Source organism: Hemitrygon akajei, chromosome 6, assembly GCF_048418815.1.
Source record: "Hemitrygon akajei chromosome 6, sHemAka1.3, whole genome shotgun sequence".
NCBI lineage: Eukaryota > Metazoa > Chordata > Chondrichthyes > Myliobatiformes > Dasyatidae > Hemitrygon > Hemitrygon akajei.
Genome location: NC_133129.1, coordinates 52261587 through 52279321, shown reverse-complemented (window position 1 = coordinate 52279321; position 17735 = coordinate 52261587). Strand labels below are relative to the sequence as shown.

At 39.7% G+C, this 17735-nt stretch overlaps 1 protein-coding gene across 13 annotated transcripts in view; it reads left to right on the top strand.

The window, feature by feature from the left end:
* The window catches only part of LOC140729065 (adhesion G protein-coupled receptor L3-like), a 558770-nt gene that overhangs the window by 222518 nt on the left and 318517 nt on the right, over positions 1–17735 (top strand). The gene's annotated exons all lie outside the window — the stretch shown is intronic.

Genomic DNA, 17735 nt, shown 5'->3' with positions numbered 1-17735 from the left:
ACATCTTCATGGTTTTTATAAATGACCTGGATGAGAAAGTGCAAGGATGGGTTAGTAAATTTGCAGATGACACAAAGATTGGTGGTGTTGTAGATAGTGTGGAGGGCTGTCAGAGGTTATAGCTGGACATTGATAGGATGCAAAACTGGACAGAGAAAGGGGCAGATGGAGTTCAATCCAGATAAGTGTGAGGTTGTTCATTTTGGTAGGTCAAATATGATGGTAGAAAATCGTATTAGTGGTAAGACTCTTGGCAGTGTGGAGGATCAGAGGGATCTTGGGGTCCGAGTCCATAGGACACTCAAAGCTGCTGCTGCGCAGGTTGACTCTGTGGTTACGAAAGCATACGGTGTATTGGCCTTCATCAATCATGGGATTAAGTTTAGGAGCCGAGAGTTTGCAACTATATAGGATCCTGGTCAGACCCCACATGGAGTACTGTGCTCAGTTGTGGTCGCCTCAGTATGGGAAGGATGTAGAAACCATAGGAAGGGTGCAGAGGAGATTTACAAGGACGTTGCCTGGATTGGGGAGCATGCCTTATGAAAACAGGTTGAGTGAACTTGGCCTTTTTTCCTTGAAGCGACGGAGGATGAGGTGTATAAGATGATGAGAGGCATTGATTGTGTGGATAGTCAAGGCTTTTTCCCAGGGCTGAAATGGCTAGCATGAGAGGGCACAGTTTTAAGGTGCTTGAAAGCAGATGCAGAGGAGATGTCAGGAGTAATTTTTTTAAATGCAGCAAGTGGTGAGTGTGTGGAATGGGCTGCCAGCGACGGTGGTGGAGGTGGATATGATAGGGTCTTTTAAAGGACTCCTGGATAGGTATGTGGAGCACAGCAAAATAGAGGGCTATAGGTAACTTTAAGTAATTTTTAAAGTAAATACATGTTCGGCACAGCTTTGTGGACCGAAGGGCCTGGATTGTGCTGTAGGTTTTCTATGTTTCTGTGTCTATAAGATCATCCCTCAGTCTCCCATACTCCATGGAATAAAATGCTAGCCTGCGCAACCTCTTCCTATATCTTAGGGTCCCAGAGTCCTTGTAAATGTGCCCTGCACTCTTTCCAACATAATGTTACTTTTCTTCTAACATGGTGACCAAACTATACATTATGCTCCGGATTGACTTCGCCATTGTCTGTACAATATGAAAGTGAGAAGCAGGCTGGAGGATAGAGGCAATTCATCTGCTCTCACTCCACCTCTACATTCAGTGTTGTATCCAAAAAAAAAATATCTTTGATCTGACCAGCCCTTCCACTTAAAATCTGCTACACCAGATGTATTTTGTGTTAAATGAGTTGGGAAACAATAATTGTCAAGTTGAATGCTTTAATCTCTGTTGGTTAATCTTGATGTTTTAAATGCATTTCTGGTCATTAATGGAGCTTATTGTTATTGTCTGGCCATTTTCTTAAAAAGAAATTACTTGCATTTGAACAGCTTTTCTGCCTTTGATCAGAGAGAGTTAAAATCTGTTCAGAAACTTTTAGTAACCAAGCTGTGAAAAGGCCAGCGAGGTGGTTTGGGGGCGTCGTTGGGATCTACTGTGTGAAGCCAACCTGCTGTCTGTCAACTGCTCCTCTCCTTGGTGCCATGGAAGTCAGCCCTCCAGGAAATTTGGAGCTAGAGGGTTACAGAATGTGGGCTCAGTTGGAGATAAAGTGCCTGGATGAGTGCAGGTGGTGGACCAGATTGAGTGGAATTCAACCCAATTAATTGCAGTGAAAGTAATGCTGGAAAAAAAAGTAGGAATTGTCAGGAAATTGCTCACATCCCTCACGTTTCCTCTCCACAACAGTGAATGAAGTTACTGAGCCTCGCCCAAGTATAGTAGCTGGATTGACTAATGAACGACCGGGAAACGCTCCAACGTTGCCAGAGCATCAGGATGATGAGGGTGATCATCTCCCTGAAAGTTGAGGACTTTCCTGGCAGTCACTGTGATCATCCAACACATTTGTTTGGGTCTTAGTGCAGGGACTTGACCAAAACAATCAAGAATCCCCGGCTGGGTTCCTCCAGCTGATTGGTTATACTTTGTGTCTGAATGTAATTCCCAGCTCTTTGGACAACTCTGTCATCCATTTACTCATCTAGATTTCTTTTAAATTTTCTAAATGTGTCCACTATCTTGGGAAGCTCATTCCAAATACTTGCCACCTTTTGAGTGAAGAAGCTGCCCCTGATGTCCCCATTGAGATCTCTTTCCACTGGTCTGAAACCCAGGCCCTCTTGTTTTTACACCCCCTTTCTGGGAAATATGCTCTTGTTTTCTCTCTGTTTGTCTCTCTCATGATCTTGTGTCCTTCTGTTAGGTTATCCTTCAAGGTGTTGTGGTACTGGGAATAAGAACCTTGTCTGTACGTTCTCTCCTTCTATCTCAGACTCCAAGGTCCAGACAATATCAGTGATACTTTTCTGCCATGTTTTCTAATTTAGTTACATCCTTCCAATAATAGTGAGCATAACAGTACACAGGCAAGTGGATGCCACTTTAAAAATGAATCTGTGAAGCCCTTTGCAATGGGAAGGAAGAAGAGGGATGCCACCTTCAATCTGCTCAACTGAGCTTCCACAAATCTCAGGGATTTGCATCCTCAGTGTAAAGTAATATTCCTTCCACTCTGCCTTGCAAGTCTATAGCTTAATTTGAGATTCTGATGGCTGGTTTGAACCTTTTCTGGGAATGTTTAACTGTATTTAATGGACAAATCACTTGCTTGAGATGAAATGTGTCATAGGTTGCTGAGTAAAGTAATAGAGGGAATTACACTGGCTTTCACTTTACTCCAACTATACTTCTCTGGCTGCAGTTTGGGAGGGGCATAAGTGCTTCAGAGTCTTATAGAGTAATATAGCATGAAAACAGGCCCTTCAACCCAACATGCCCTTGCTGTTCCAGACGTCCATGTAAGTGGTTCCATTTGCCTATGTTTGACCCATATCCTTCCAAACCTTTCCTGTCTATGGTCCTTTCTGTGCATTTTAGAAAAGGTGCAGGAGAGATTTGGTAAAGTGGTGGCAGAAGTGAGGGTCTAGTTATGTGAGTTGACTGGAAAAGCAGAGCGGATCCTAGCACAGCAGCTTGGAGTGAGATGTCAGAGTTAGCTAAAATTATGTAGTGTTTGGAGAGAGTAGGTATAAACTGTTAGGCTAGGAGGAAGAATTAAGATCAGAGTTGGAAGCCCATGCAGTAAAGGTGACTAGTCAAAGCTCCTGAATATGAATAAAAATATTTTTGCCGAACAATTTCTTACAGTTTGGAATGTTGTGATTGAAAAAAACAGTAGAGATGAACTAAATTCAGGCACTGAAAATGGAGTGGAAGAAATCTTGAAATAAGTATTTGCTGGGCTGAAGGGAGGGTGGGTGGAGAACTCGCTGGATTGTTCCTGCAAAGAGACACACAAGTAGCCTCTTGCAGTCTTGTAAAAAAAAATTCTGATTTCTTGCCATGGTCCTTTTAAGCTCCTGGAAATATTTGTCTAATATCCCATTTTAACCTGATTTTTTTTGTCTTGCATACTTTGAGGTTGATAACTTTAAGTTATGGATTCATTATTCATTGTTAAAAATATTTTGTTCCATTCTACAAGAATTATTTCTTACTTTAATTTGCAGTTTTATTTGAATCTGTTTTAAATACACTTTGCAATTGTCTGTTTTTGTTGTTTATGTAATTATGTTGGTCTCAGTGTCGTCCAAGTCCTTACAATCCTTTTGCTTTCCTTTCCTGTTCTCTGTGTCTGTCTGTATCCCCTGGAATCTGCACTATTCTAGGCACTTGTGAATTCTTATTAGTCTTTTGTTTTTTGCTACTTTTGTCAGACATGACTCTTTAGTTTGGCAAGCAGTGTTTTGTTCTTGGGTATTTGTACAATATGCATTCTTTTTTGAACTGTTTTACTGAGAAGATTCTGATTAATTTGTTACTGACTCTCTTTGTCATCTTCAATGAAAGTTGGCTGTATGAAGCCCAGTACTTGTGTTTATACTTCTCCTTGATTAACCCAATATTGAATTTTAGCATATTGTGATCTTTGTTGGCTTAATGGCCCCTTAACTGTTAGGAGTTTAGCTCATTCTAGATGGTGACTGAATTTCTTACCACCTGCCCTCCTCTTATTTCTGGTATATATTGTTCCAAAAATCCATTTAGAATGCAGTAGCATTCTGGTCTGAGTTGGTCTCTTCCCAATCTATATGAAAATTAAGAATCCCATTAATGTAATTTTGCTTTTGCCACAAGCTTCTCTAATCTCTCAGCTAATGCATTCTGCTGCTTCAGTGATGCTACCAGGAGACTTGAGACTGCTCACAGTACATTCTTGTATTCCCTTTTTGTTCCTTGGTTTTAACATTATGGTGTTCTCACTGATTGCTTTCCCTTACCTTGGGAAAGAGATCTCTTATTAATGTTGTAAAAGTATCTTTAATTAACAAGTCCACCTCCTCCTGTACCTCTCATTTTCCTATCCTTTACAATGACCTTGTATGGCTCTTTTCACTATGTCTTGTTATTACCCAGTGGCTACATTATTGAATCCTCTCTTCTGTGCTGGATTATTTTTCAGCATGCCTTTCCTTCTCATCTTTATAACACCCTTGTTTCAAGTCTGCAGATGTGGTATAAACCATTTAGATTTCTCAGGGTGCATTTACATTGGTAGATGATCATTAGTGTAAGATGGTTCCATAATTTTGTAGCAATATAAAGCATGATCAGAGCTCATGGACCAGCACAGCCCAAACTAACAGAGGGACCCATTTTGTTGTAGCAGGTGTGGTAGTGTGGGGCAGTGGCTGCTGACGGAAGATGCAGTGTACAACCCATTTGTGCCATATCCAATTCTATGGCTTATGTTTCAGGACAGTGTGATTCCAATACTTTGGATCAATACTGCAGGCTAAGAGCATTATTTTACATACAGGAATTATCTCTGCTTGAAGACTTTTGTAACCAAGGGTGATCAATTGTAACTTCTGAATTTGTTTCTGCACCAACCACCATTGTTAACTTTCTGTCAATTTACTAATTGTGGGGGGGAAAGGACTTTTTCTTCAATGTTGTGTATATTATTCAATTTTGTTATGAATTGTGGTCTTTTTGTTACACTGTGTGTATCTGTATGTGGTATCTGTGATAATGGGGCTTAAATTGCAAGTAAAGCTCTTGTGTAGACAAGATCAAGTATGAAAGTGATTAATTACAGTAACAAAATAAAAAAGGCTTTTATTAATGTATGAAGTACAATATAATTTATTTTTAGGGTGGATATAGCAATGGGAAGTGGTATTTTTGAGGTGTTAAGCTTCTTTCGCTCTTCAATGTTTTCTATCATGATCAGCACTGTTATTCTTTAAATCACTTCCAGGATTTTTGGAGTATTCAGCAACTTAAAGACCATCCCTCACTATTATTCCTCTGCTGTTCACTGACAAACCTTGTAAGTCTGTTGCTTTTGCCCAAGTGAGAAATTCATTTGCTTTTCTTTTGCCAGGCATCTGCTGTAGCCCTCCTCGCAGTGCTCACCTGGAGGGGCCTGGGAGATGATTGCTCAGACCCTTGGCCACAGAAGATAGCAGAGCACAGGAACAGACCTTGTCTATGCAGCTAATCCCATCTTCCTGTATCCCTCCATTCCCATGCACCTTTCTAAATGCCTCTTAAACTCCACTACCATATCTATTTCCACTACCACCCCTGATAGCACTTTCCAGGCATCACTACTCTCTCCCTAAACAACAAAAAAAAACTTACCCACACGTTGTCTTTAAACTCTCCCCACCCTCCTTCACCATAAACCTTTGACCTCTGGTATATGACATTTCATCCCGGGGAGAAAAAGATACCAGCTGTCTCCTCTATCCACGACTCTCATAATTGTTATAAACATATCAGATGTCTGCTCAGCCACAGACTCTCCAATGAAAGCAGTCTGCGTTTCTCCAAGCTCTCCTTATAGATCACTGACCAGAATTAAAACCACTCCTAAGTCTCTCTAATCTGCGGTCCCAGTTCCTCTGGGGACTCCACAATCTATTGCCCTTGGTGATCTCCTGCCCTCCAATGCCCTTCTCCAAAGCATGGCCTTCTGCCACATCACCCATGTGTGCCTCCCATACCCATCCCAACCCAATCAGTCAAAGAGGTAGAGCACATGAACGCATCAGGATTCCTGTCAGACCTGCAGTAAAGCACCCTGCTCTGTATCTTAGTCTGGAGAACAAAAGGTCCTCAGCTTTCTTTATTTGCACCATTCATACACAAACTTGAGATTATGTGAGAATTTCGAGCCCAAATTTGTGTTGTTTCTGCCTGCCAACTAAAGCAAAATTCCCGTGATGACATCATGATGTTGCTAATATTGTGTTTGACAGCCGTATTCCACAAGTGCAATGTAAATATAAGGAAAGCTGTTTCCATGTTTGGAATTCTTGTTCCCCTCTCGAAAGGAAATCAAAATAATCACTGTGTATATGGCAGAACAAAGAGTCAGTAACGTCAGTCCCTGTCGGGGGAATAACAAAAAATCCTTTGGGCTTCAGTTTCAGTTTATTCAGCCCTAATTCTGCAAACAAAAATGTAACCGGAGAACCTTCTTTGCCAAACTCATAAAAGCAAATTTCTAACTAGTTGTTAATTCTCTTTTCCTTTTGAAACTCCTTGACATACAAATACATATACATATCGATGTTTTGTGCATCTTTATTTTATTTAGTGGGCACAATTTAGACTGGGATAATCTGTGCGCACATTTTTAAAAAAAATAGGTATATTGGTTAGACGGGTATATTACTTTGGCTGTTCTCCACTTCACCCACCCAAACTTCAGGCCTGAAATGATAACTGAACTGTATAATGAATCCCCTTTCTGCAGCACTTTATAAATGTAAATGAGATGACATGAATCCCTGAGGGAGGGAATATTACCTTTCAAGTTGTGTTCTGTTTCTTGACCTTTAGAGTTTGCATTTTGATTGGAAAATCTGTGATCTGACTATTGTTTTTTTTTGGTTTGGGTTAGTCTGCAGGGAAATTTTGTTTCTCGGTTTAAAGGGCCCTGGGCAAAGTTAATGGAAACATTTGAGACTTGTTTCACGGTTCTGATATGGAGGATGTGAGCACCGTTTTGGACAAAGGGGAGAAGGACGCTCCAAGCAGGGAAGAGATTGCAGTTGCTGGAGTCAGGAACACAAAACAGATCTCTGGAAGAGCAGTGGATCATGCAACATCTGTGGAGGCATAAGGTGGAAGTCTGCATTTCAGGTTGAGACCCTGCACCAGGATTGAGAGGGATGAGAAAATAGCAGTTTGAGGGAGGAGGGATAAAGGCTTGTAGTTGATGAGTGGATCCAGGGTGAGAGAGGAAACTCGATGGGAAGATGCAGGCAAAGTGGGGTTGGGGGGGGAGAGGATGGGAATGGTGAACAAAGGGAGAAGAAACCTTGGTCAGGTAAATGTGTGGTGAACAATGCTAGAGTGGGTTACCTGAAATTGGCAAATTTAATATTCGTACCATTGGGTTTTAAGCTGCCCCAGTGGAATATGCCATGTTCTTCCAGTTTGCATTTGGCCGAAGTTTGGTTCCCTCATTAGGATTTAGATCACATAACCAGAAAGCGGTGAAAGCTGTTGGGATGTCTCTTGGCCCACAGCATTTTTTTGGAATTATTCCTCCGCTGTGTGGTCAGGAAGGAATTCAGCTGTATGGGGAAATCTGTGGAGGTTTGTCAAGTTTAATTATTGATGCATTTATAAGTGGATTGGATAAGTGCGGTGTGTACTAAATAGCACACTTCATTAAAAAATGTTTTCAGTTCCTCCTCATTCTGTCATTAAATTCTTACAAGGTTTACAATTGTACATTGACCAAAGATGATCAATATACTACATCAAGAACCCAGATATTTAACCACCAATTAATATTATTCTCCCAGGTTTATTGATACTATCTTCAGTTTTCTATAGTGTGCAACTAAAACTATGGAGATAGTTTATTTCCTTTTGGATAGTAGAAATCTGAGTTTTCTCCCCCCCCCCCCCTCAAACTTTGTGGCTGTGGGTCATTTGAAATATTCTTGACTTATTCCTTTTGGGGGGAGAAAAGAGTGTCAGCAGATGTAGATTAAAGCAGACTGAAAGGTGGTTGTGTTGAATGCCATTGAGTCGTCGTCAGCCCATGGTGACCCTCTGGATAGTGTAGTATTCAAAGATTGGGACCCAGCTGCATTTGAACTCGGGACCATCTGCCCCAATGTCCAGTGCTGATGTCACTACACCACCGGCCAGGCTGGGTTTAAGGTACAGATCAGTTATAAACCACTAACATAGTAGAACAAGCTTAAAGGCTGAATGGCTAAGAGTTAATCTTTTGTTTCAGTTTTTAATAAGTGTCCTTGTATTCCTTATTGTTATCTTGGAACACAAGTCCTGTTGCTCTGTCTCAAGATTTGACACAGCATATATTCAGAAAGGGCACTACTTGTTTCAGCCTGCTCCGTCTAAGTCGAGACATTACGTTCCTGTTGCCACTGACCCCAGGATATATGACATTCTGATCACTTTTAATTTCTGTTATTGAAGTTCCTTGTGCCTGTGAGGCAGTAAATATTCAATGACAGTATTAATTCATATTTTGATGGACAGGTTTGAACTTGCTGAGAAAAGTCAATCCTTTGTTAGTGTGGTGCTGGCTGCAAAGTTCATAAGACTACTTAGAACCTGTCTCCAGGGAAATGAGTGAGATTTCCTCCCACTGTCTCTTTGCATTCCTTGCCTTGAGCCATCACAGATCATCATACAATGCTTTAATATTTGTAACACTGTGTGCCACTTACTGTACTGTCTTTGTTAAAGAAGGTCTTTCAATCCAGAGACATGGGAACCTGAGGAAACTGACAATTTATTATCAAAATATTTGCATGTTTTGGTTCTGTTTTGTGGTGAGGAATTTATCCAAAACCACAGCAAAAGCCTAGACATTTAAAACACCAGTGCTGGCTGCTTAGTGGGTTACCTTGGGGGATTAGAAAATTTATAGCACTGCAGTGAGAAATTGCCACTTGCTCCTTGGTGGCTCAATCAAACTTCCATTGGAAAGCAAATTGCAAAGAAGAGGCAGGTGTCACCTTACAGGATGTTTTTAAAGTTTAATATACTGACACCTAAAAGCTGTAGTGGTAGCATTTAGTTTCATTTTGCCTTTGGCTTGTGGTCTTCACCCATTCTTTTGACCAACTGACAGACGCGCATAATCAATTATTTTAATTGTCTTGCAGTAAATTCCATGCAAAAGGAGCTAGTGGTTTTACGCCAACTCTGGTGGTATCTTACCTTAAATGGGTACAATCCCCATGTGTCATTGGCTAACTCTGGAGTTGGAGAACGTATGGTTCGTGAATATTTGGGAAACCCCACAAGGCCTCTGCTACTCTGCTTAACCTCATTCAATGTTTGCTATTCAGAAAACTGTGTTTGAACTTTAGTGCTTTGAAGGCAACTTATTTTCAACTAAAGATGGAAATTAATAGTGGCAGATATAAATGCATCACCACATTGCTGATGATGGTGGTGGTGTTGGGATTCTTGACAATTTCCCTTAACAGACAACACAAGTGCACTTCCATATCAATGTAATTTGTGGCTGGGGAATTGAAACAAGTTGGAGCATTGTGGTCAAATGCTCTTCACAACAAAGCTGTAATCATTAAAAAAAAACCATCTTCATACTGTAATTTGTTTCCACTCAGCATTTAAAAGGAGAGTAAAATAAGAGCGGAATAAACAAAATAATGCAAAAAAAACCAAAATTTGATGGAAGATGTCCCCATCACATTCACTGATAAAAGTTATCAGTGTGGCAACAGTGAATTATTCCCCACATATGTTGAGCCCAGTTGATTAGTGTTATTTTCACTCTACCTTGCCAAACAAAGTCATTGATGGATTGGCTACTGAAGTGTAATGTTAAATGTTCTCTTAATGGTAAAAAAAATCTCTGGAGCTCAATGAATTCATACTGACAGAAGCTTCAAGTTACTGCAGCATTTTCAATAACACCAAAATATAATTCAAAAGCTTCCATGATGATGGAGCCTATGTTCATGGAAGAAGGATTCCTAAATTATCCTGAAGATGGAGGGAATCTCCTATCGGAATTGGTAATGCTAGATTAGCAGATTTGCTAGACTATTTGTTAACTACTTTTATTAATGTTCCAGCACAGTTATATTGCACTTAGTTTTATATGTTACACTGCGGTATAGTATATTCTCAGTAAACCCAGTGAGTTTAAAGGCTGTGGGAAATATATGAGCACTCCAGATCCCTGCAGTAAACCCACCTACGTTCCTAATCTCTACTGTTCTGACATCAATCCTGGCTTCAGGCACTCATTTCTCTCACACTGTGGATCCTGAGCTAATGAGGGAACCAAATGCTGGACTTTCAAAATGTCTGAACAATTGTCAGCCCAAATCAATTAAGACATCTCCATACTTCTTCTATGTACTAGAGTTCAACTCTTCTTTTTATTCTTAACCATGTCATGTAACAAAAATGGTGCTCCCTTGTGTATAGCACATGCTATTCAGTGTAAACATAAGAAGAGTGGGGAGATTAATTACAGGAAAATATAAAACCATTCCTATTTTTTTAAAACACTGTGAATTAGTAATTAAATTTCTACTTTTCTCCACAATATGAAGCCTTTGAACAGAAATATCTGAGAAATATGGTCAAAAATTCTGTTTTATTTGCAGGGAGAAAGCAAACCTAGCAAAATAATTCACGTTGACAAGCACACTTCTGCAGTTTAGCGATACTGTCATGCAGAAGCACGATTAGAGGAATGGTGCACATCTGAAATGTTGCACTCTTAATTACATAAAATTAACTAATTATCAGCATTTGCAGAAATGATCTGTGCTTTTGAGATTGGCAGCATCTGCTTGCAAAGAGTGTAAATATTATGGCCACATTGACATAGCAAAAAGGTGATTTAGTACTAAAGGCAGAATTCTCTTTTTACTTAATGCAGTACAAAGCAAGGCTCCCTTACTAATATGTGTGTTTAAAAGCATCCAAGGCACACAAGCTTGAAGTCCTGTTAAAACAACTTGTGCAAATTGACCTGACTTTGAGCACAGAGTGTATTTATCCAAATAGAGTAATGCAATGTGGTTGATTTTTCAAAATGATCCTGTAAACATGTGAGGTCTTCTTGTGCTTGTCGACGAACCATGTCTCTGCGGGCACTATTTTCCGTACATCTGTCGTTCTTTTTTGCCTTTTCATTTTTGACCTGATTTTGCAGTGTCCCATTGATCATTTGGGGATTCCTGCAGTGGCGATGCAATAGAGGAAATAATCAATCTAGCACAAATTAAATCCTCACAGAGAGGTGCACAAATGTTGATGGGAGCCAGTAAAAGCCAAGTTTGGAGCTGTTACTTGGGTGCCCTTGGATAGTCATTCATTCTTATGTTGAGTAACATCCCAATGTGAAAGTGAAAAACTTGCACCCATTTAAGGGCAGTTAGTTGGAGGCAGTGACGGAAAAGTGTGTTGAGCCGGATTTATGGTCACATGTACAAGTACTGTGAGGTTGCAGGTTCAATGAGAAATGTGCTTGCAGCAGTACCACAGGTGTGTGAGGATGCAGAAAATCCCGTGAGTATACATTATGTGAGGGAGTAAAGAGAGAAAGATAAAATATGGGTCTGACTGCAAAAAAATAATACATTCAGAGGCAGGTCCATCATACAGGAGGTGGTTGGTAGTTTTCCATTTTTGAGATGAGGTAAGTTCAAGAACTTGGTAGTTGTAAGGAAAAATCTGCTTCTGAGCTTCGGTACCTCGTGTCTTATGGTAGCAGTGAGAAAGGCCATAAACTAGATGGTGGGGTCTTTGATAGATATCAGCCTCTGAACCGACACTTCATACAGATGCTGCGTTTGTGACGTACTGGGCTATATCCACTACACTCTGCCTTCCTGTGCATTGGAATTGCTGTACCCAGTCAGAATACTTTCAACTTTACATCTGCACAAGTTTGTCAGATGTAATTAGTGACATGCCAAATCTCCTTAAGCTTCTAAGAAAGTAGAGGCACTGTTTATTTGCATATAATGAGATAATCTGTGCCCTTAGCTATAGTTGGTTCTGTGATGGCAGCTGTCTCTGTTTCTGCAGTATACTCCCAGAGTGGAGGGTAGCTGATGGTAAGGCTGCTAAATGGAGAACTTCAATATAATTAACAAGATGCTGATTTACAATAGTACTGCACATCTCTGGGTATCTTCAACTCTTCACATCAGTTCTATCAAAGCCAGATTTGATGAAGAAAGTTAGCGTCCTCTTGACCTTGAATTGACAATATAATTTTGTGCTCTTGCCATACATTTGATAGCTTTAACTTTCATTTGGCAGGTTCCAGTCTTTGTCAACAGCTTTATGATTTCATAAGGTAAAGCTTGGATGCCTTCCTCTATAAGCATTAGATTTTTGAAAAACTTGAAACCAATATGATAATAATAATTACCATTTTAGTTGATTTGTTTCTTTAAATTTCATTTGTAGTGAATTCAGATCATGTGCCAACCTTTTCAAAGGTGTGCATTGATCTTAAGGGGGAAATATAGTGAAAAAACAATCAATTGGAACTCAATAAAGATTGCATTAATCAAGTTAAACCACCTTCCAAAAGCAGTGTATTTGAAGGTCCTTGTGGCTTATATTTGAGATGTATCCTGTTTTCGAGGCCTTTCAAAATGCACCAGGCAAATCAATATCAATTTCTCTGCCATACTACTTTGATTCCGCCTCAGTTCAATTTTGATGGTAGAATTGCAATATTAGTAATTCTGATTATTTTTCAAAAGGAAACTTGATACCCTAGTAGCCTTCTAATCAACCTCAGGCAATGTTTCCCTGGAATCTGGATTGGTAACAACTATAAAACTAGAAGTTATTTTTGAATCTTTTTCACTGCAAATCATCTTTACCACCAGATTATAAGTGTTAAGGTTCACTCTTTACCTTGAATATCTCTGGGTAGAAAGTTTTTTGTCTAGAAAATGTGAGGCGACTGAATCATCAATTTAATCTTGGTGGATTAGGTTTTCTGGAACTAAGGTTTCTTCTCTAAATTAAACACTGTATGGTGCAGAAAGTCGACTAAGCTGAGTGTATAATTGCTGAAGCATTGCGTTACATGAGACATAGAATGTAGAACAGAAAACATGATAGAGCTATGCTCTTCACCCATGATGTCTATACTGACCATATGCCAATTTAAGTTAATCCCATTTGCTTGCATGTGGCCCATATCCCTCCATCTCTTGCCCATGTCTGTCTAAATGTCTGTTAAATGGTGTTATTGTTACTTCTTCTGTCACCTCCCTTGGCAGTATGTTTTAAGCACCTAACACACTTTATGAATATAAAAAAAACTTCAAAAATCTTCTTAAACTTTTTTCCTTTCATCTTGAGGATTTGTCATTTGTAACCTGGAAAGGTGACTCTAGCCATTTATTTTATCACGGCATGTCATAATTTTATAGCATTTTATGAAGTCACCCTGCGGCCTCTGATATTCCAGAGAAAACTTCCAACCTCTCCTAATTTTCATACTCATACCAGCATGTGTATGAGGATCAGACAAACAGATGCAGTTGACACCTGTCTAATGCACTTAAACCTCTTGGACCCAATGTATAGTGAAGTATATCGGAATGTCTTAAGAGGGCAACTTTTTGGCTGAAATTACTACCAAGTATTGAGAGGCATATAAAATTTACCTAGTGTCATACAATTGCAAGATGCTTGCCTGATCCCTGAATATCTCCCTTCTGTTTGAAATTTTGCCAGAACTCACTCTTGGCACCCCATTATGGACAGGGGAACGTTTTTCCTCCACACAATGTTCCTTTAGGAGCACAGCGAGGAACTTGGATTTTGTTGCGTCGCCAATGCTTGTCATCAGGCATTCCCAGGTTAATGAATTTTCTCCTGATTAAAAAGGGACAAAACCCTTGCTCAGTTAGCATTATCTCTCACATGTAACCATCAGGCAATCCTCTATCCCCACTGTCACCTAAAGAAAATAATTTGCCAAATCTGCTTCATTGTGGCCCTGTACATTATTTGTCTCTCTGCAGTGCACTTTTCTTGTAAATGCAACACTCTATTCTGAACTGTATTTGCTTTTTATACCTTGGTGTATTATGTATGTTGACTGGCTAAACTACAGTTTCTCACTGTATCTCAGTACATGTGACAACAATAATTAACTCCACCTGTTTCAAGATAAAAGGAGATTGGACGTCTCACTCATACAGCATGGAAACTGCCATTTCAATCAACGAAGTCCACACCAACCATCAAGCATGAGCCGTCACTCATCGCACTTCCCCTTTTTATCATCTTCAACAGCGTTCCCCAACTGCTTCTGCTGTAATCCACCTGCACCAGCTTACAGCTATGGTCACCGAGTAACCTCTGAGATGTGGGTCACCAAGTAAGCGTGATCAGGCATGCCTTAGGGAAGTGGGAGGTAACTGGACCACCCAGGGTACTCTGTAAGATGGAGCCCAATGTTGGGAATGAATTTGGGTTGCTTGAGCTATGAGTTATTACATAATTATCACTTCATCACAGTGTTGCTTTACTAAATAATAGAAGTATGCATAAAACCCCCTCACCAACAATACATCTTGATGCATGAGCATGTATAGAGAAGCCAAGATTCATGTTGTCCACACCCATGTTGTAAAACACAGGGAAAGAAGATGTGATTAAAGTCTTGATTTGATTTCATTTCATTTCCCACAGATCTTCATCCTCCTTGCTCTGGTGTGATCCTTTCATCTACTTTCACCTCTTTTGTTACTGGTAATTCTCTCAAAAATTCAGAATTATTCCTTGAAATTGAGACAGGAACTTTGTTCTTGATTCTCTCTGATTAAGATGTACAATCTTGTGCAAAATGCTCCAACAGCATTTCCCACTGTATCTTGCTTTTCTTTTTCATCACTGACGTGCTTCTAAGCAGGAATTGCAGATACTTGATAGATGAGCTCTGCTGGTATACTGTAAATGTAAATTTGCATTTGTGCTCTATTTGCATCATGGGATGAGCATTGACAACCATTCCTTGTCTTCCCTATTGAAATTTGTATGAGACTGAAAGCAATGTTTCGGCAAATTACACAATGCTGTCAGAGGACTGACTGAAGTGGCATTTCCTGATGCAGTTTCTTACTGCAGTATTAACACTTCGGGGAAAAAAGATCTTTGGATTTGAATAGTTTTCATTGCAACTTTTATACCGGAGCTTCATTAAGTGTACATAATAAATGTTGGGCATTGAGTACAGAAGCTCAGTTATTGATAAACACAGCTCTTAACATTCTGCTTAATAGTTTTCTTGTCTTGGGAAGCTTTTAAGATGTGCTTTGGAAATCTATGTCCTTCTCTGCCCTTCTGTTGCGGAGAAGGTATTACTCGGACACGAAGGGAGATTGCTTTTGAAAGTCTTTATTATAACATGATACGTATCATGGAGAGCTCAACCTCTTAAAGCAGAGTTCTTGAGACTCTCCCCGAGTACGCAGACTTTTCTCATTATATAGACATAGTTTATGTTAATACAGCATGCAAGCAGATAATTCCTTTGCTCAATAATCATGTCTTAGCACAGTAAAAAAAAATCAGGTTATTGTTATCTTTATCTATTCAAAGCTACTTCTGCCTACAACTTTGAAGCCAGAACAATTACACAGTTCAGCTATTAAAAAAAAACAGAACATCACGTGATTATGCTTTGATTACTCCCTCTCAAGCTAGTTAGCCCTTTACAGCAGTCCTGCAGAAGCAGTTTAAGGGTGCTGTGGAAAAAAAACTCTTTAACCCCTTAGTATCTAGCTAGTAACAAAATTTCTTCCACACCTTCCCTCTGTGAAGTAGTTAAGCATTGACAGAGGACAAGCGATGCTTTTTTCCATTTACTAGCACCATCTAATCTATATCCAGCTTCTGTGCTCACACACTGAGTCAGAATGCTATGTCGCAGTTGTTCACGAAACGAGTGAGACCACATGTAGAATATTGTGTAGAGTTTTATCCTCCCTTTGTTTGTAAAAATGGCGTTAACTTGGCAAGAGTGTGGAAAAGGATTTATGAGAACGCTACCTGGACTCTAGGCCCTGAGTTATAGGCAGTGGTTGGACAAGTAAAGACTTTATTTCTTGGAGTGCAGGAGACTGAAGGGAGGCCTTATAAAAGTGTGTAAAATCACAAGGAGCATAAATAGAGTGAATGTAAGCCATCTTTTGCTCAGAGGAAAGGAAGCCAAACATGGAGGTCAGGATTAAATTGAGAGGACAAGGACTTAACAAGGATTTTTTTTACCCAGAGAATGGTGTGTATATGGGGAAAAATGCCAGTGGAAGTGGTTGAGGCAGATTTCATAGCAACCTTTAAAAGATTCTTGGACAAGTACATGGATAGGAAAGGTTTAGTGGGATATGGGCCAAATCTAGACCAATGTTACTAGCTTAGGTTGGTACCTTAGGTCTTTTGGGTTTTCATGATGTATTACTCCATTACAATTATTGCTTTGCAATAATCATAGACAAATTTGAAAGCTTCATAAGTAAATGTCAGATCAGTCCTATCCCAAACAAATGTCTGGCAAATTAATACTAAGCACAATTAGTATATAAAAAGATATTCTGGCTTCATCCCCCTTTTCCAGTCGTGATGAAGGGTCTCAGCCCAAAATGTTGACTATTTATTCATTACCATAGATGCTGCCTGACCTGCTGAATTCCACCAGCATTTTGTGTGTGTTGCTCTGGATTTCCAGGATCTGCAGAATCTCCTGTGTAATATAAAAATTGCCCATAAGAGATAGGAGCAACAACACATGAGTAGTTATCATGTTCGGGCCAAGGATGATGCATGTTTGAAGAACATCAAAGCAAATCAATTCAACAGCCCCTTTAATGTATTCCTAGAGGTTTGCTTTTTTTTGACGTTTTCTCATATGAAAGTGAGCAAGCATACAGGTGAATGCCAAAGTTGGAGCAGGTGTGTGAGGCAACTAGTGAAATGAGCTGGTGATACATTGGTGCCATCGGGCTTGTGCTTTAATAGATGCTGAATGAACGATGATGAATGGTAAGAGTACTGCATGGCTTTGTTAACACTGAACAGGTTGAGTTAGAGAACTTACTGAAATTTGCAGACTTGCAAGAGGGAAGATGTTGAGAAGGTAGTTCCTGTCATGTTAAAGTGTCAAACTCTGGCCCGTAAAGATGAAATTGACTGAGATTTTAAAAGCTGCTTTTATACCAAAAAGTTTTTCAAATATTAACCCTGCCCACGTAGAGTAGAATGCGAGTCAGTTTTGTCTGTGCAGTCATCTGAAGCCTAAGTTTATCTGGTCTTTGGCCCCAACTTTTCCACTTGATGATTCAAAAGTTAATGTCACTTTGATTATTCCTCTTTCTCCCAAAAACAGAAAAAGGTCTTTGTTCTCCCTGTATCAATTTTTTTTAAAAAAAAGTTTGACAGCACAAAACTAGTCCATTATGGATCACCACTACAAAGGAAATCAAGGAAGCATAATTAGAGGGTGCTGGGAATGTGAAATTTAATGTTTCATTGAACTTTCAATTTTGAATTAGGGAGAACCCTGCCTTCAGGGATACTCACATGCCTT